We start from the raw sequence: 21,355 nt of genomic DNA on the forward strand, positions 1-21,355 counted from the left end.
AGAGAATCATAATGGCCAAATCGTGCATATTTAAGCAGTCAGCATCATCCACATAAAATGATCTGTTGAGAATATGGAGACAATATTTGTAATTGAACTTAAGCATTATCAATGTAAATTATGCACAAGGTCAAAAGTGGGGGATGGTCATATACGCCTGTCTAATGACTTTATCTAACTCTACACTAATCTCAATTACTATAATACGGGCTAATGCTACTTAAAATACTCCCAAATCTTTTTTTGAAAAATTAATTTTATTTACAAAAATAACATTAAAGCTTGGAAGTGGGGCAAGTTATAATTTATAATTATAAAAAGACGGAAAAAATAAAGTACTAAATAAAATAAGATAATGGGGCAGATTAATAAGGTCCTCCCAACCTTTTATAAGTGTAGACTGCCCACCGTTTTCCAGATTGTTTAAAAGTATGAAAACAAGCAGATTAATCTCCAAGTGGGAGTGGGGTCTAAACAGAAAAGATAAAAGAACAATAAGGATGGGATATGAGAAAGAATAGAGTTTTCCGAGATGAAAAATACCTTCAGCATTCGTCTTATTATTCAGACTACTGTTTTAATCTTGAGTATTATTTTCACAATGTTTCGGCCCATGTAACCTCCAGCCTTCTTCAGGTATATATTGTCGAACTCTAGAATTTCCACAGAACCCTTTATTTAATTCATGGAGGTAACTTGCTCTCATTTTATCAGCCATGGCCGGGAAGGTCCTAAATGATTTGCAATTGTATCCCGAATATCGTCCACACTGACAAGTAAACCTTCATCTTCCAGAAGAGTATCACAACTGAATTCTACCAAGTACTTTATCCACTATGTCTTGGGTCCTTGTAGACAATTCAAAAACATTATAGCTTCAGCATATCAGCAATTTAAGCCTCTGGGCTCTTTCAATTCTTACCTTATCAGTTTCCATAAGAATGTTGGCTAAAGAAATGTAAAGAGTTTGATAAAATAGGAGCAAGAAGTCTTTAATAAGCTTTCAATTTTCATTGTCACATGACCAAACGATGTTAGCTAATGACTGTTAGCAGACAATGTTGCTGCTGCTTATGTTGACTCATGCGCAAACATTCTTTTAACCCAAGTCCTAATTACTTCTTGGTAAATAATGAGGACAACATTGAATTAATTGAAGTTACTTCTCAATATTCAAATGTAACAATGTTGCTTATTCTTGATGCTAATGTTATTTGTGATAATAATCGAAATTGGTAAAGGCCACAAATAAAAATAACTCCTAATCTGAAGAAAGATTATTATTTTTACATATAGTCAATTTGATACTGTATCAATTTTTTTTTAAATATAATAAATTTGACACCAAATCAATTTTTTTTTAAATATAGTAAATTTGATATCATATCAATTTTTTAAAAAAATATAATACATTTGATATCATATCATTTTTTTTAAATATAATACATTTGATATCATATCATTTTTTTTAAATATAATACATTTGATATCATATCATTTTTTTTAAATATAATAAATTTGATATATCAATATTTTTTAAATATAAATTTGGTATCATATCAATTTTTTTTAATATAATAAATTTGATATCATTATTTTTCTAAATATAGTAAATTTGATATGAATTTTTTTTAATATAAATTTGATATCATATCAATTTTTTTAAATATACTAAATTTAGTATCATATCAATTTTTTAAATATAGTAAATTTGATATCAATATTTTTAAAATAAAATAAATTTGATATCAATATTTTTTAAATAAAATAAATTTGATATCAATATTTTTTAAATAAAATAAATTTGATATCAATATTTTTTAAATAAAATAAATTTGATATCTCAATATTTTTTAAATAAAATAAATTTGATATCAATATTTTTTAAATAAAATAAATTTGATATCAATATTTTTTAAATAAAATAAATTTGATATCATCAATTCTTTTTAAATATTATAAATTTGATATCATATCAATTTTTAAAATATAGTAAATTTAATGTATCAATTTTTTAAAATATAATAAATTTGATATACCAATTTTTAAAATATAGTAAATTTTAATCATATCAATTTTTTTAAATATAAATTTGACACCATATCAATTTTTTGGAATATACTAAATTTGATATCAATTTTTTTTTAATATAATACATTTGATATCATATCAATTTTTTAAAATATAAATTCGATGTATCAATTTTTTTTAAATATAAATTTGATGTATCAATTTTTTAAAATATAAATTTGATGTATCAATTTTTTTTAAATATAAATTTGATATATCAATATTTTTAAAATATAATAAATTGGATACCATATAAAATTTTTTTAAATATAGTAAATTTTACACCATATCAATTTTTTTTAAATATACTAAATTTGATATATCATTTTTTTTAACATAAATTTGATACCATATCTATTTTTTTTTAAATATAGTAAATTTGATATATCATTTTTTTTTTAAATATAGTCAATTTGATACAATATCAATTTTTTTAAATATAGTCAATTTGATACCATCACAATTTTCTAAATATAATGAATATATTAAATATTAAAAATAAATATAATAAATTTTCTACATATAATAAATTTGATACAATATCATTTTTGCAAATTTAGTAAATATAATAAATTTGGTATATCAATTTTTTTTATCAGATAATTTTATCAATATTTTTTTTTTTTTTCATTCAAGAAAATAAAATTTTATTGTTTTGATGAGGGTGAAAAAAGCGTCTGATGAATAGGGCAGACAACACAGATGCATGTGGAAACTATCAAAATGGTCACTGATTATCTCCTCTTATGTTTTCTAAATAAACATGGTCTTGTCTGTAAAAACGGTAAATTTGTTTTTCGTAAATAAAATAAAAACATGTACTGGATCAATTTTTGTGATTTTTGGAATATAAAATTTTCATTCAGTGACAAATAGGTATAATATAAAAGTTTTTCTTCATTTTTGTTTTTTGATGTGACAATCTGAAAAAGCACCATTTTTTTTTTTTTAAATATAGTAAATTTAACAATTATTTTTTATATTATTAGTTAAATAACATTTTTTTAATATAATAAATTTGATAAGAATTTTTTAATATAAAATTTGTCATCGTTGTGATAGACTTTTGACATGATGCACTGCCTCGATGAAATATTACTTTTTTTTTTACATGGAGTTCACCACTTATCAAGGCCCAATGGCCACTCGGGGATAAGGGTTATTGTGTGTACAGTAATCAATCGGATAGTGTAGCAATTGTATTAGAGAATTGATAAAGTGTCATTATTTAAGGGGGCGGTTCATCAGGAATTTGTTTGTGTTGGACTTGAAGACATCCAGGTTGAAGTCGGGAGGGAAACAGACAAGCGGAACAGAGTTCCACAGGCGTGCAGTTCCAAAAAAGAAGCTTTGTTCATGGAATCTACGTTTTGATTTAGGCACAGATAAGGAGTGGGGAACATTATTGATGGTGGTTTCAGCTAGTCGGGTGTTTTTTGAAAAAGATTGGCGAGGGGGGACCAGAGAATGAAGCTCAGACGAGCACTTGCCATGGAAATAACGATAGAACAAAGATAGGCTCGCTACGTCTCTTCTGTGGGAAAGAGGTGGCAGGGAAGAGAAAAGGGCATCCCCCACCAAGCCACAAAGTCTATTTTGTACTCTGTCAAGGCAGGATAGGCTGTTTTTAGCAGCTCCTGCCCAGATGTGGCAGCAGCTTTTTCTTCATTTAGAGCCGGTTTTTTTTTTGTGCGTGTCTGTATGTGTGACTTTTTTCTTTCCAGAAGCACCAATAAATAATACTATATAATATTTGCTATTAATGGTCATTCTTTTGTATAGGTAATTGGTGAATAAAATATTTTGCACATCGCCTAAAATACAGAGGCCAAAACCTTGCCTGCTAATGTTTGCGTTTTGGTTTATTTTAGATGACTTTCACTTGCTGCTGTCCACTTAGCTGATTGCTGATTTGACTCCAGAATGAATTGAGGAATCAAGGTTTCATCTATTGTCACATATGGATGCAGAAAGTTCTTTTTTTCATGTTGAAACATTTGCAAATAATGATCTGAATCATTGACACATTCTTGATTTTAATGGACTGCGAGCAAATGCAGCACTCACTCTGAACAGTTTTCTCACTGACCAATGTTCATGCAAAATGGTGAATATACAACCTTTTGAAAGCTTCAACTTGTCTGCTATATCATGTAACTTGAGTTTATGATTGGCTAAAATGGGTTTGTGGACCTAAAGGTTTTCTGGAACAACTGCTGAATTTGAGCAACATGAGCATCCAGCATCATTTCTGCCTGTACAACTTCATTTCAAAGTCATGTTATCACTTAACCATTGTTTCCGACAGAACACTTACCAAGCTATTGCTTTGCTTGAATAGTATTTTTCTCATCAGAAAGCAAGGCTTTATTAATGCACAAAATTTAGATTTTTTTTTCGTTGTTTTGAAAATTTGTAACAATAGTTTCACTAAAATAAATGTAATTTGTAAACTAATAATCCAATTGGGCTTAAATTTTGACATGAGCAATTTAAAGGTTAGTACTCCATAAAAATCATATAGATTTCTTATTAGTGGTGCTATCTACATGTTAGACCTGGAACTTATTGAGTTGATCATACTGTTCTTAAATTACTGAAGTTAAGCAACACTCAGCCTGGTTAGTACTAGATGAGTGACCATTTGAAAATACCAGGTGTTGTATGTGAAAGGACGGAGGTACCTGCCTACAGAAACTGCTAAGTCTAACACCCCCAAAATTATCTCCCTTTTTTTTTTCTTAATTTTCTTATTAGTTTGTTCAAGCTTGGGATGCCAAACATTCACCTGCTATCTTATATATTCCAACCATTCTGACGGTCCCTTTAAGTGCAATTGCTTGCATCTCTCTTGCACTTGGTTCACCAGGTATATCTGTCAGGTAGCTTTTGAAATTCTTTACTGTTGCTCCTATAATTACTGGAATGATGGAGATTTTTTTCAAAGATTCCAGTTTTTCATGTCATACATAAGACCTTGGGATTTCATCATCTTTTCCCTTTTCAGCTCTGTTTGACGCAGCATCATTGGCGACACTAATGTTGCTTCTTGTTCTTCTCCCGTATCTTTATGTCAGGTTTAATAGCTCCATTTTCTAGGGACAAAGCTGCAGAGATTGCATAGCCATACTGTACAGTGTACGGCCTTTTTCCAATTGTTCTTTCTGGTATATATTCTGAAGACTTGCAACTTGATCTGGATACACCATGTGATTGGAGATCATTTATGAATTTAATATTCTCTAGAAACTTTTTTCATGGTGAATGCTCTTTGTAGAATGAACACAGGGCTGGCCTTTGGGCCGAGATCACAGTGTAGTATCTGTTCTCCAGATGCTGCACTTCAATTTCTTGCTCTGTCAGTGGAGGAGAAGTCCTTCATGACAGAGACAATTTTTAATTTTTGTTCCTTTTCTCCACGTTTAAAAAAGACCCTGGTGTCTAACTGTCCCGTGGGGAGACATTGTAAATAGAAACATTGCAGTGATGGGACAAAGGTTGGAGCTTGGTTCATAGTGTGAGACCTATTAGTTTGGAGATTTTTTTTTTTGTAATTAGGATTTATTGCATTAATACATAGTTCAAAGCATAGCTGTACACAAAGCAGAATCATGTATAACATGTTATGGTTTAATCTCAAGGTCATTCGCAATTGTATCGACCTTTCGTTGCTCAACATTTTCTTTGTTATCTGACAAAGATTTTTTTTTTGTAACACTGAATTATGAGTAACATGTTTGTTTTTTTCGGGGTGGGGGGCAAGATCACAGCGTAGTATCTGTTTTGATGCTACACTTCACCTTTTTTGTCCTCGGTCAGTGGATACAAATCTTTATACTCTTAAAAGAAAAACAGACAGGGACAATTTTAATTTTTGTTCCTATCCAGAGTGCCCCTTTTTGGAGAGCTGGATTTTCCCCACATTAAAAACCGACCTAGTGTCTAATTCCACCCTCGAGGGGAGGCAAGTAAATAGGAACATGTCGGGGGAAGGGGGGGTCACCAATTTGTAGGTATTACGTGTACTAAATCCACAATATAAAAAGAAAAAAAAAAAAACTAAAATGATTTTATGAAAGAGAATAATAACAATTTATGTATGTGGGAATGTACAAAGCTTGCTCTTTGTCGTGTGAGATGAGAGGTATTAGCCGAATTCTATTTAAGTAGAATATAAAAGGGAGTCTTTGTAATCAGCAAATAAAGAAATGATGTTTCTGTTCTTTAAGTAGAATTCGTGAGGGAAAGAGGTTTTGTGTATATTAGCTGGTGTGATGGAAGAAGAGATAATAACTTATCTGTCTTACGTGTGAGACCAGCAATGAGGGGTTCTTCGGTTTAGTTTGCGTGGTGAACAATCTCACTGAAATCAGGTCAGTTCAAATTGATGATTTGTTATTTCCCATCTGGCTCTTGTGGCGAGACAGGTAGATACTGCCAGGTTCTTTCCTGTTTCACAAGTTTCCTGGACTCTTTTATAGCCTTTAGTAGGTTCACAAAGAGGATAATTATATTAGGTAGGTAGAAGTTTCTATTTCTCCTTTCATTATACCAGCCGTGGTTTCCTTTTTCTATAATAAGTAGGTAGATATTTTTTTTTTTTTTGGATTGTAAATTTGATTTTTTTTTTTTTTTTTTTTTTTTGCATGACTTCTATTTTTGATCTTATGATCAATGCAGAAGAAAGACTTTCTGAAATCATCTCAAATAATAGGAGATAAAATATTTAAAATCGGTTTAGAAATGATCATATGCCAAATATTTGTTGTGTTTGAACTCATGGGACTGACATAGATAATTTGTTAATTTTATTTAGCTCAACCTATAATATATATATGAGCTTAATGTGGTTTTTTTGAACCATTGTGTGTGCATATATATATATATATGCAAAATTAAAAATTGAAAGACCAAAACAAGCAGAAATTTTTTTCAATAAATAAACACATTTATCAAAATTAAATTCGATATTTCGATTCATAACAGAATCTTCATCAGCAAATACAGGTTTTTCTTTTTTTTCGTACCATGGTGGTAATGCTTGGCAGGTTTCCCTTCAGATGTTGGTATCAAATTTAATTTCAATAAATAAATGTTTATTTATTGAAAAAAGTTCTGCACTCTTTTTGGTCTTTAAACTGTTAAATTTTCAATTTTACATTCCATATCAGCAGTGCTTATAAGCAGTAGATTTTTTATTACTATATGTGGCAGAGTCCTCACCTTGCATGCAAGAGGCTTGGATATATCTAACTGATGAGCCCAAATGAGGGCAAAATTTCTGGTTTGTTGGCTGTCATGGCTCTTGTTAAGCTGCATTATTGTTTGGCTGTGGAAATAATTATATAATCTCTCACATTCTGAAAATTCTATCACTAATTGCTCAGTAGGTTAGCATGTTGGATGGCATTCCCTTGTAAGTATAAAATTTCTACTTGTGAGACATCGGCTTGAATTATAGCTGGTTGTGATGACCACATCCCTTGTTTGAGATGAAGTTCCTCAAAAAATTCATTTCCTCAAAAATATTCCAGCAAAAACCTAACAGCCAACAATGGTTCTCTCCAGAATGTGCTGCTACCATTGCACACAGAAATCACTTTTTCCACTGCTTCCAACGTAACAGATGTACTGAGACTAAAGCCAATTTCAGAACTGCCAGCAACCACTGTAAAAGAGTAATAAAGAACGAAAGAGAGTTATATGCTCAGTCCGTCAAGTCCAAAATAGCTGAGCAATGGCTTAGTTCCCATCAATTTTGGTAAATATCAAACAGGATCCTGAACAGAAGCGTGTGCTCTATCCCAACTATCATCAATGGTCCTGAGGTAATCTCGTCAGCATCAGATAAAGCCAAACTCTTTGCCAAGAACTTTGCAGCTAATTCTACACATGTGACCAAGGCTGCCAACCCCCAGTATTTCCTCCTGTATCAGAATACATTCTATGCAACATACAAATATCTGTGCGTGATGTTGCCAACCTAATCAAAAACCTTGATTCCAGTAAAACAACTGGCCTGACGGCATTCCTATTATCGTGTTAAAAATGCTTCAACCTGAACTAGCTTCCATATTTACAAAACTGTTTAAGCGTTGTCTTATAGAGAATTGTTTCCCAACACAATGGAAAACCTTGTCAATATGCCCAATATTTAAGAATTCAGGTGATCGGTCATCCCCCTCTCAGTATAGACCTATAAGTCTCCTGTGCGTCATAAGTTGCTGGAATCTGTTAAATAGAGAAGTAGTCAATCACCTCAGCAAAAATAAACTACTAAGTGACATACAATATGGTTTCTATTCTGCTAACGGTTATATCTCACAAGATTAGCAAATCTCTTGACGGAGGCTTCCTTTCTAGAGCAGTTGCTCTTGGCATATCAAAGGCCTTTGATAGTGTATGACATAAAGGTCTACTTCACAAGATCTCCAGTTACGGTAAAGCTGGAAATGTTTTCTCAATTATTAAATCAATTCTATCTGATAGGTTCATAAGCATAGTGGTTGATGGGCAGAAATCAGAAGCTCACAGTATTAATGCTGAAATCCCTCAGGGTTCCATCCTGGGCCCAACTCTCTTCCTAATCTACATCAATGATCTTCCAAATCATATCCTCCTTAGTTCATTCGTAGATATTTATGCTGACAACTACCACCTATGACAGTACATCAAAGACCGTAAACGACCAAGTTCTCTCTGATTCTCTTTCTTCTGATTTTGAGCATGTGGTACGATGGGGAAAGAGCTGGCTTATTACTTTTAATGCATCTAAAACCAAGTTTTTGCTTTTACATCATCAATGTTCTGATCCCCATCTGGCATCAATTGAAATGAATGGCTCTCGTCTTAGGAAAGCTCCATGTTTTGATAAGCTCCTGGGCTTGACCATTATTCCTGATATGAAATGGAACACATACATCAAATCTGTTGCCAAGGTCATTGGGAAAATGGTGGGATCCTTTTATCGATCCAGTAGATCGATCACTGCTGATGCAATTTTCTACCTATATAAGAGCCTGGTACGTCCATGAATGGAGTGCTGTTGCCACATCTGGGCAGGAGCTGCTAGAAAGCACTTATCCTGCCTAGACAGAGTTCAAAACAGACTTCGTAGCTTAGTGGGGGATGCACTTTTCTCTTCCCTGCAACCTCTTTCTCACAGAAGAGACGTTGCGAGCCTGTCTTTGCTTTATCATTATTTTCATGGCAAGTGCTCATCTGAGCTCCAATCTATGATCCCCCCCCCCTCGCCAAACATTTAGGAGAAACACTCATCTAGCTGAAAATACTATCAATAATTTCCCCCACTCTTTATCCGTGCCTAAACCTAAACCTAGATTCCATGAACAAAGCTTTTTTCTTAGAACTTCACACCTGTGGAACTCTCTTCCATTTGCTTGCTTCCCGGCTGACTATAATATGGTCGTCTTCAAGTCCAACGTAAACAAGTTCTTGATGAGCCGTTCCCCTGAAGTAATCCAATTTACCAAATTTCCACTACTAACAGTTATTACGTCACTGTTCCATTGACCACTGTACACTTACTAACCCTTATCCTCGAGTGGCCTCTGAGTCTTGATAATTGGTGATTCCTTTGTAAAAAAAAAAGTCAGATTTCACTGCAGTTTGCTTGATGTGTATTAGTTAATAGCTTTTCTTATGTGTGACGCGTTTGCTCATGTAGCAGAGTACTCGCCTCACATGCAAGAGGCTCGGGTTTTGAATCCTGAGTTCGGATATGTCTACATGAGCCCAAATGAAGGCGAAACTGGAGTCTTGGACTGATTTGTTGGCTGATGGCTTTTGTTGACCTGCAACATTGTTTGGCTATGGAAAGAACAATTAAAATTAAAATGTTTAAATTCAACGTTATTTCACGCAGTTAATGGTAACTGATTGGATACGGTCTTTGCTAATCGAGCCAGAGATGGCTCGTGCTGCCAAGTTCGAATCTGTCGACTGGTGTTAATTGTGACACCTTGCACTGAAGATTCCCGAAAGGATGAAACACTAGTGTCTGTAGGTATTTGATTATTATAGTAAAAAAATAATTATATATATATATATATATATATATATATATATATATATATGGGGGGAGCCAAAAGTAGATGGACATTGTTGTAGATCTTCCTACCTGTGGAAGTGGCACTCTTGCGGAGGAAACTTCATTATAAAAGATTCCAAAGATTTGGATACAAATCTTTATATTCTTAAAAGAACAAATCAAGTTAAATCATATTTGTTTTAGTTTCTGAATATCGTGGCGATAGATAGCCAAAATCATTTTTATCGAGGCTGGATGGCTGACCATAGTTGGCTTCTATTGTGACAAGAGTGCCACTTCCACAAGTAGGAAGGCTTACAATATTGTCCACCTACTTGTGGCTCACCCTATATACCAGTTGAAGTTTAACTTTGTGTCATCCTGGCAACCTAGAATCTGATTTGGAATCATCAGACCTTTTTTCATCGGAATAAAGTATGATTCAATTTACTCCTAGGAGGTACTCCTTTATAGAAACTACTTTTTCCCTCAAGTGTGAGGATATATGCATTGCTGATCGCCTAAGGGGTATGCCAAAAAACGTGTTCACAGTTATATTTCTACTGGACGACATTCCCCCATCTCTAACTTCCAGTCTTGCGCCCCTCTTGCTGTAATGAGAAGTAAATACCAAGAGTTTTTATTTATGGAAATAATATTCCCACGTGATGGAGAGATGAAACAAGGAACAAACCAAATCATATGTTCATCAGCATTACATCTTTATTTCATCATCTCGAGAAAGTCTTGAGATAAAGATGAAACGTTGATGAATTTGGTTTGTTACTTTTTCATCTCTTCATATCTATATATCTATAAAAGTGAAAGTGTCTGTGTGTGTGTGCGTGTGTGTGTGCATACATTTCCCTACGTAATAACTGTCAATTTAAAGTCTACAGACTTGAAATTTGATATACAGGGTACTGAGATTTGGGGAAAATCTTTGTGATCGGTTTTCACCCAGAAATTTGGCTGTTAAGGGGTCAAAGTTCAACGATCTGACCTTTGAGAACTCTACCAAACTCCGACAATTTTGGGTCTAAACACTTGAAATTTTAGATATAGGTTCCTTGGACATGGATCTAACTTAATAACTTGATTTGATCCTAAAACAATAAGTGTTAAGGGGTCATAATAGGGGTCAAATTTTAAAAAATTGACCGCTTTTATTTTTTTTTGCTCCACCTTCAAACATCCAGGCAACGCCGGGCTGAAATGCTAGTGTATATATATATATATATATATATATATATATATATACACACACACACTAAGTTATAGGTATTCAAGAGAGAAAACTCCTAATTGAACGAGGTTATTAAGAGTGCCCAATAAAAGAAAAGCAATATATATTTTAATTGATATAGACAAATTTACATGGTCATGATAGTGGACATACTGATGTTTGGGAGAGCTTGAATGCCTACTGGACACTGTCCTCGAGTGTCTAAGGTCTCTCTGTACAGGGGTTTGTCAGAACAACCTGGCATGAGGATACTTTTTCCAAGAAGTAAACCCTGACCAAATATTCAAAATCAAATAGTATTTGCTGCCCAAATAAGATCTCCACGCTATGGCTAACCCATATTAGCTTTTACGAGGAATGGTGCACCTTCTCCAAGTGATGTTACCTCAAGTAACAGCACGAAACTGGATACTCCACCAGACTAGATAAATTCTTGTTCTGGAATTCAGTAAGACCAAGAGATCAAAATAAAAGATAGAATACAATATATGAAAATGGTTAATTGGGGAGAGGAAAATTATGTTAACTTGTTTACTAACTCAGTATTTGAGAAATAAAGAACTTAAATGGAACATTCGAATATTTATGTATCTCATATAGACTTCAAGTGTTAGCCCCAGAAAGTGGGCCCCTTGATTTCTGAGAACTACCACTGAAGTAAAATAAAACAAAAAAGAGATGTTTTAAACCAAAAGCTCTTGGTAAGTGACTAAAAAAAAAAAAAAGTTTGTCTTTCACTGAAGAAAAACAGTTCTCAAAAAAGAACTGGTTTTCTTCTGTGGAAGACAAATTTTTATTTATTTATTTATTTATTTTTTTTAAGTCTCCCGACGAGGATTTGTGGTTTTAACCAACCATCTGTTTGAAACATCAGCATATTCAGTGTTGTGACCACGTAAATTTGTCTATATCAATAATAAAAAAAAAAAGTTACATATATATATAAAAATGGACTATTGATTTCGATGTATGAGGTTCCACCACAACAAATAAGTTATTTAGAAATCCATACAGATGATTTGTTTATAGTGGTGAAGGCTTTGTGTAGAACCAACCACCTTTGATATTACTGCCAATCTTTGTTGGTGCAATAGCTGCCACAAGACAGAGCATTCAGAGTTACATCAGAGTTTCCTTCTTCTAGATGCATGTCTTAATGAAGACTGGGGGTGCATCTCCCCCAGTGAATTAAACACACCCCAAGATACCAACCTGGAAATTTCTATGACTTGGTGTGGTACATACAGCACCTGGCCTTCCCAAATGGTCACCCATCTGGTACAGGTCAGGATCATTGTTACTTAACTTGGGTGATCTGGTGGGAACCGGTGTGTCAATGTGATTGTGACATATATATATATATATATATAGTATTGGTCATATGACTTTCTCTTGGGATCGAGTTAACAGGACCTGTTTATCTAATCCACTTTTCTTAATTTTTGATCTCCAACACAATCTAAATTTAAAATCAACCCACAAACCACTATCATTATTTTCTATGAATCTGTGGTTGATTAAACCAGAGAAAGAACTGTATCAAGATGGAGAGCTACCAGTGATGATGGAATTATTCTCAATAAATTACTTCATTTAGTCTGGTTCAGTTTTAATTGGGTCTGAATGATTGGAGGATTGAAACTTGGTCAAATTTCATAAATACAAAAATGTTTCTAATAATACCTGCTTTAAATAGGATTTGTAGTTTTTCTTCATTTCAAAAGTGAGAATGAAATTTTAAAAAGGAAAATATAATTTAACAAATTGGAAAAAACGATTAATCCCACAAATTTAAAAAAAAAAATACATACTAGATGAATACCCATTCCAAGATGAGAAAAATTTGTAGAAAATTTGCACCATTTATGTTCCATTACAAAGATTAAAGTCAAGATATAATGCTACTAAACTTTATGCATAGAATCCCTAATCAGATTTGGATTCTAAAATTTAAGATGTAAGCTTAAGTAGATTAAAGAAGAAACTTAAATTTAGTGAATCTTGATCATTTGGTGTCCAATAACTAGGTCTAGGACAACAGCATATTTAAAAAAAAATTTTTTTTTATTACATTTTCACCCCAAACAAGGCACATTGCCACTTTGATGTAGGGGGCTACTATCAGGGACATAAGCTACAGGGGTACTATGTGGGAAGTTGGGCAGCAAGATGTCGGTTCATGTTACACTTGAACTTCTGCATGCCAGTAGAGTTGAGGAAGCAGGAACCCGGAAGGGAATTCCAAAGTCTAGTAGTTCTGGGGAAGAAACTACATCTAGGGATCTCAACTGTGAAAAGGTGTGGGATTTTGCTGCTTGTCGGGTTTGCCGGGGGTATTTACGTCGAGGGGGTACAAGTGCTTGCAGTTCATCAGAGCATTCACTGTTAAAGTACTTGTAGATGCAACATTTCGTCAATGGGACAAAAGCTGAAGCTTAGATGACAGTTCAGGACCTATCAGGTTGGCGACTCTCTTTTGAACCTTGTCTAGGAGTGAAAGACCAGTAGCTGATGCACCAGCCCAAATATGACAACAATACTCCATACATAGGCGAATGGTGGCCTTATAGAGGTACAGGATATTTTTGGGTGTTGGTAACTTTCTAGCACGGTAGAGAGAACCTGCCTTTTTCGCAGCAGTCCTGGCAATGCTCTCAATGTAATTTTTCCAACTCATATTTCTTGTGAACGTTAGGCCGAGGAGTTTAAAAGATGTACTTTCAGATAAAGAGTCTTTAGCCATTGCTATTGGAGGTAGAGAAGGTTTCTTGTATATTTTTATATTCTTGTCATTGTTTTGATTCTCGAGTGTGTATCCATTGATATCTTATATGCTTTTATATATATATATATATATATATATATATATATATATATATAATATATTTTAGTCATCGACATACAGACCTGTTTCGTTGTTTCACAACTCATCAGTGCCGCTAGACTAACACCTCTCCCAAGCCGAGGATCGAACCTAGAACCGTCGTGATGACAGTCGGCAGTCCTACCCCCTGACTACGGAATCGGTGGCCGAAATTAAACTGTTTGAACGTCTATTCAAATAAACATCCGTCCGCTACTCGTAGAGGGCTCAAATGTTTGTTTGTAAACAAATCGCGAGCTTCGCATTATTTCAGCTAAATTAAGTAGCGAGTAAGATAATTTACGAGAGTGCTCTACCGAAGAGGGGGAGCTTTATAAAATATATTTTAGTCATCGACATACAGACCTGTTTCGTTGTTTCACAACTCATCAGTGCCGCTAGACTAACACCTCTCCCAAGCCGAGGATCGAACCTAGAACCGTCGTGATGACAGTCGGCAGTCCTACCCCCTGACTACGGAATCGGTGGCCGAAATTAAACTGTTCGAACGTCTATTTAAATAAACATCCGTCCGCTACTCGTAGAGGGCTCAAACATTTGTTTGTAAACAAATCGCGAGCTTCGCATTATTTCAGCTAAATTAAGTAGCGAGTAAGATAATTTACGAGAGTGCTCTACCGAAGAGGGGAGCTTTATAAAATATATTTTAGTCATCGACATACAGACCTGTTTCGTTGTTTCACAACTCATCAGTGCCGCTAGACTAACACCTCTCCCAAGCCGAGGATCGAACCTAGAACCGTCGTGATGACAGTCGGCAGTCCTACCCCCTGACTACGGAATCGGTGGCCGAAATTAAACTGTTCGAACGTCTATTTAAATAAACATCCGTCCGCTACTCGTAGAGGGTTCAAACGTTTGTTTGTAAACAAATCGCGAGCTTCGCATTATTTCAGCTAAATTAAGTAGCGAGTAAGATAATTTACGAGAGTGCTCTACCGAAGAGGGGAGCTTTATAAAATATATTTTAGTCATCGACATACAGACCGGTTTCGTTGTTTCACAACTCATCAGTGCCGCTAGACTAACACCTCTCCCAAGCCGAGGATCGAACCTAGAACCGTCGTGATGACAGTCGGCAGTCCTACCCCGACTACGGAATCGGTGGCCGAAATTAAACTGTTCGAACGTCTATTTAAATAAACATCCGTCCGCTACTCGTAGAGGGCTCAAACGTTTGTTTGTAAACAAATCGCGAGCTTCGCATTATTTCAGCTAAATTAAGTAGCGAGTAAGATAATTTACGAGAGTGCTCTACCGAAGAGGGGAGCTTTATAAAATATATTTTAGTCATCGACATACAGACCTGTTTCGTTGTTTCACAACTCATCAGTGCCGCTAGACTAACTTTTTTATAGAGCAAATGTCTGTATGTCCAGCGAAAACTTGAAAAATACGTAACAACCCACAATGTCAGTATTTATTTATTAAAAATAAAAAGATTTTTTTGTATTTCAAGGTTAAATGGCCATTTATATTGCTTAATGTTATCAAGACACACACATCATTTTATGTTATCATGTAGACTTTTTCCCAGTCACTAAATAAAAGGAAGTAACCAATTTTCTTTCAGATTTATTTCTTTTATCCAGACTCGAGTTGTGTGTGTGTACATGTCCACAAAGAGGAATGGGCTGGATAAAGAAGAGGGATAGAAGTTATGTTACACTTTTCCCCTGGACAATGCTGGATAACCATGCTAGTACCTATTTACAATTCCTCCCCACGGGACAGAGTTAAACACCAGGGTCGTTTTTTAATGTGGAGAAAAGGAACAAAAATAAAAATTGTCTCAATCGTGAAGGATTTCTCCTCCACTGACAGAGAACAAGAAATTGAAGTGTAAATCTGAAGAACAGATACTACACTTTGATCTTGACCCGAAGGAACCATGCTAGTAAGTAAAGGTCAGACAATCGACAATAAAAAGAACTAAACAAAACAAATAGTTTTTTCCCCAGAACTGCTAGACTTTGGAACTCTAGCCAGAGTTCCTACTTCCCTGACCGTACTGACATGCAGAAGTTCAAGTGTAATGTAAAAAGTCATCTTGTTGCTCAACTCTCTATCTCTGCAATTAGGTTTGGGATAGTAGCCTTCTACATCAAAGTGGCACCGAGCCTTGTTTGGGGTGAAAAGGCAAAAAAAAGTTTACTTCCACCATAAGTCAAAAACAAGACTACGCTATACGGTATGATCTAATTAGATTACCAAAGTTAAGCGATGCTGAGCTTGTTCAATAACAAGTGTAACTATTTAACAATATCACATGTCGTATGTTGGGGGGGGGGACACACATCAATACCTCACTGAAAAAAAAAAAAAAAAATCAAAAACTAACATCATCAAACCCATCTTCTCTGACCAGGACATGTATGCAACTGAGACCCACCAGTATATTTAATATTCCCTGGAAACTTCCTCCAAGTGAAGAATCAGGCTCAGACTACTGAAGATGAATGCTGTACAAAAGGAAAGGTATATATATATATATATATATATTATTTTTATTGGAATTCATTATTGAGATGAGTATTATTTATATTAATTTATTTTTATTGCGGACTATTATTCTCATCTTTATTAGTTGTTTCACAACGTTTCGGGCAACTATTCCTCTGGCCTTCGTCAGGTGGTAACCGCAACGGATAGGAACTTCAAATCTTCTAACTGCATTCTCAGCAATTACTGCCATCTGTAGTTTTCGTTTCACCACGAAACATCGTGAAACAACAACCAAGATGAGAATAATAGTTCGCAATAAATAAATTAATATAAATAATACTCATCTCAATAATGAATTCCAATTAAAATATATATACCATTCGGTATGGACCCGACCATGGAAGATCAGATAATAAATGTGGATTTATAAGATCAAAAAATCCAACCTTGATCGCTCTTCGGGGCCTGTGGCGCAGTGGATAGAGACGTTGAATCTCTACGGTTCCAGATGAGAATTGTCTGAAGATAGCGGTTTCAATCCTACCCAAAGCCGGCCAAAGGCTTACTTGCCCAAAAACGTGGTGAGATGACAACAACTACGGATGACAGTGATTGCTGAGAATGCAGTTAGGAGATTCGAAGTTCCTATCCGTCGCAGTTACCACCTGACGAAGGCCAGAGGAATAGTTGGCCGAAACGTTGTGAATAAACAACTAATAAAGATGAGAATAATAGTTTGCAATAAATAAATTAATATAAAAGGAAAGGTGTTTGCAGTCAAACCAGGAACAGCACGTAAAATTAATTAAAATTTAGTGAAACTAAATTTATTCATGACCTACTTTGCAATATAACAAGATTTATGCGCTATCAACATTTTCCACATTCCGTTGGAATTCTTGTAGGTTTTCTGTCTACAATTGACTCTACCTATATTACCAAAATATGAGTCTATAAAATGACCTGACAAAATTCCAAGAAAGGTCATTTGTTATCTGGATTAATTGTCTATCAATTAACATAACACTCTAAATAGGGATAAGCAAACAAACTTTGATCACAACATATTGAGAGGGAGAGAGGGGTTGTAATTGCAATAAGAGTGGTCCAATTCATGGTAATACTGATTTGAATTTAGGCTGTCTCAATGAATACAAGGATAAATGGTAAGCAGGAGAACTCCAAATGGTAAGATCCTTTTGAGATCTGGACTGTCTTGCCTATTAAAGGTCTAAATCTTAATTTCTGTTTTATTTTTTTTATTTTGTGGGGTACCCAATAGAAAAATAAAAGTATGTTATAGAAGTACACATCATGATTCTGGGACCATAACTGCCACAGCATTTAAATGTCACTATGTTTATTGTCTCTGGATAATTCCATTTATTCGTGAAATGTATAGATCGGTTTACCCCATAAGAAAAACAAAATTGTTAGCTAAAATAAACATGAGCAATATATATAAAAGTATGTTACAGAAGTACACATGATTCTGGGACCATAACTGCCACATGTAAATGTAATTATGTTTATTTACTCTGGAGAATTCCATTATTCCTGAAATGCATAGATCGGTTCAACCCATAACAAAAACAGAACTAATTGTTTGCTTAAATAAACAGAAACAATATTTACTACCGAGTCTATAGATGTTGAACGTAATTTACTTAGAAACAAAAAACACAAACAAACAAAAAACACAAACAAACAAAAAACACAAACAAATAAAAAACACTTCCATTCAGTCTCAAGAGACAATAGATATCTCATGTAGGGATAAATGTACAGAAAATCTAAAGTAAAGCAAAGGTTGCACGATTACCAACAGCATTTCTCCTGAATAGACATTGATATAGTGGCAATGAGAAGACCAGGAGGACTGGAAACAATGCAGTGATAAGCATCGGTGTTATCTCAAAGATTTCCTCCTAGATGAGCTGCACCAGCAAGGCTTAAGTGTTTATTCTACCCTACTATTTAATCCATAGCTGGAGGGAAGCTTCACATGGATACAAATCTTTCCTAAAGGTATTAGGTGATGCGGTAATCTGAAAAGAACGAACAGGAGTCACCATTATAATTTACTAGCGAGGGGTACCCGGCGTTGCCCGGGTATTTGGAGGTGTGTGTGGAAACTCCGGAGGTTGGGGGGGGGGTAAAAAAAAAAAAAAAATGTTTTGGTAGGTAAGTATGAGGATCGAACCCGAACCCTTGAGGCAAAGTTGTAAATTAAAGTGTGAAAAAAAAAAAAAAAAAAGAAAAAAAAGAAAAAAAGTGCGACGTTAACCATTGCACCACCGCGAGATGCTAACGGAAACATGTTTGAATTTATTTAATTATTTGGATTTGGCAGGTGCCCGTTTTAATGAGTTAATGAGGTCAAGTTTGACTGCGGGATTTTTATTTTCCCCAAGATGTTATAGGAAAAAGACTAACCCACATGCAGCGAGCGACAAATGTTGAATATTTATCTTCCCGAAATCGAGCAAATTAAATAGACAGGCGAGCTTCATTGTTAACTGTGAGATATTACGATTTATATGTGATATAAGTTTTAAAAAGTTGTGAACCGACCGACCGCTTCTCTGAAAAAAGCCTTTTGTAGACATACAGAAAAAGCAAACATACATGCATACAGAAAAAGCAAACATACATACATTTTCGCTTTTATATTTATAGATAATCTTTGATTGGTGCAAGCATTTGACTTTCTCTTTTAGCTTGCCATCTCTCAGGCGATCAGAGTACACAACCACTAAATTAATTCTTGTCTTGGAATCCAGGAAGGCCCAGAGACCATATATATATATATATATATATATATATATATATATATACACACACAGTCTAAAGAAGCTTTGAATAAAAAAATGCAAAAATAAAAATTAAGAATGTAATTTAGATTCCTGGAAGGAAAAATATATTAATTTTAACCTATCGCAGACTAAGCACCTACATAATCCAATTTCTGAAAAGTTTATAATGACCAAAGAGAATTCATTTATATAAGGATGAAGAAAGAAAAAAAAGCCTTTACTAAAATTGTTAAATAGAAATAGACTTAGCACTTGCATAAACCGATTTTGCAAAAGTCTTCAATTTTAAAACAGAATTTAACTACATAAGGATGAAAAGAGAAAACCTTAACTAAAATTCTGTAAATAGAAAATGGATCATCAGCTGCTTACCATGTAGCTGTTTCGGAGATTTAAAAACAGTATATATATATATATATATATATATACACACCAAATAGGTATACAAGAGAGAAAACTTGTGAATTTAACGAGATTATTAAGAGTGCTCAATAAAAAAGAACAATACTCGTATATATTTTTATTGATATAGACAAATTTACATATTTGCGACACTGGACATGCTAATGTTTTGGACAGATGGTCGGTCAAGACCACAAGTCCTCGTCAGGCGACTTGATAAAGTTTGTTTTCCACTGAAGGAGTCCAGTGTCACAACCATTTAAAATTGTCTATATCAATAAAAATACACATATATTAGCAGAGAGACCAGACGTTTCCCAGGATTGAATGAGAATCAACAAATGTTTCACTCTCCTACATTTTATTGTCATCGAAATCTGTGAAATCACCCATTTTTCAATCGAATCAATTGATTGCCTGCTCTAGTTGGGGACCCACTGCAGTGCACTGGGAGGCAGCTTCATATGCCTCCCCGCAGTGACTTAGTCCACAATACATTGCAGTTTACATTGCACTATAGAGAAACTACTGTTGCTCTTATAAAATTATTTTTATATAATATGGTAGCTGTATAATATGTAAAAATTTGAGTCACCTTTAAAGAAAAATTAGCCTAGGGAATAACTCATTTTTTTGGTGCCCAGTGTTGCGCGGGTGTTTAGAGGTGTGTGTTGAGCAAAAAAAAAAAAAAGTGGCAGTAGGCAGGCAGGCTTGAACCCGTGATGGAAAAGAATGTGAAAAAAAAAAAAAAGTGACGTCTTTGCTGTTGTGGCCATCGCCAAAACAGAAGTAACGAATGTTTAAATCAAGGCTAGTCAATTGAAAAGCGAGGATAATTTTCAAAAATATCGGCGAAAAAAGCGACCCTACCTGTAGAAACTTGCACAGTTGAGGGTGAAGGAATAATGTTTTTCGCCAATTTTTTAATATTTGTCGTCCAAAGAGTTGAGCTTCAAAACGATACCAATCTCATGAAAATCTGTCGCCTCTGTCAAAAGTTTTCAGCAGACATACATGATGATTGCAATGTCTTGTCAGACGAGTGCCACTCCCTCAGACACTGAAAGTCCATGAGCCTGAAAATTACTTATTTAGTCCTGTCGGCGAATTCACACGCTCAAGTAGACATGACACTGAAGACGGTCATTGGTATACATACATTATATATATATATATATATATATATATATACACACATACATATCTATAAACATACACAACACACAAATATACATACATACACAATACATATACACACACACATACAAATACACAAGTACATATACACATACATACATTTAAACAGACAGGTGAGATTTATATTATAGATTATCATTCTTTACTTTTTTTGTCATTTTTTTTTTTTTTAAGTTTACCTTTGTTCTTATTAAGATCAAAATCAGACCCATGTTTAGCTTAAGACACTAAACAAAAACAAAAAT

General features: G+C 34.3%; 1 protein-coding gene across 2 annotated transcripts in view; it reads right to left on the reverse strand.

Annotated features, from left to right (window-relative positions):
- The window catches only part of LOC145269473 (protein sprint-like), a 322,088-nt gene that overhangs the window by 95,525 nt on the left and 205,208 nt on the right, over window positions 1-21,355 (reverse strand). The gene's annotated exons all lie outside the window — the stretch shown is intronic.

Source organism: Euprymna scolopes, chromosome 4, assembly GCF_053919585.1.
Source record: "Euprymna scolopes isolate OS-2025 chromosome 4, ASM5391958v1, whole genome shotgun sequence".
Taxonomy (NCBI): Eukaryota; Metazoa; Mollusca; class Cephalopoda; order Sepiida; family Sepiolidae; genus Euprymna; species Euprymna scolopes.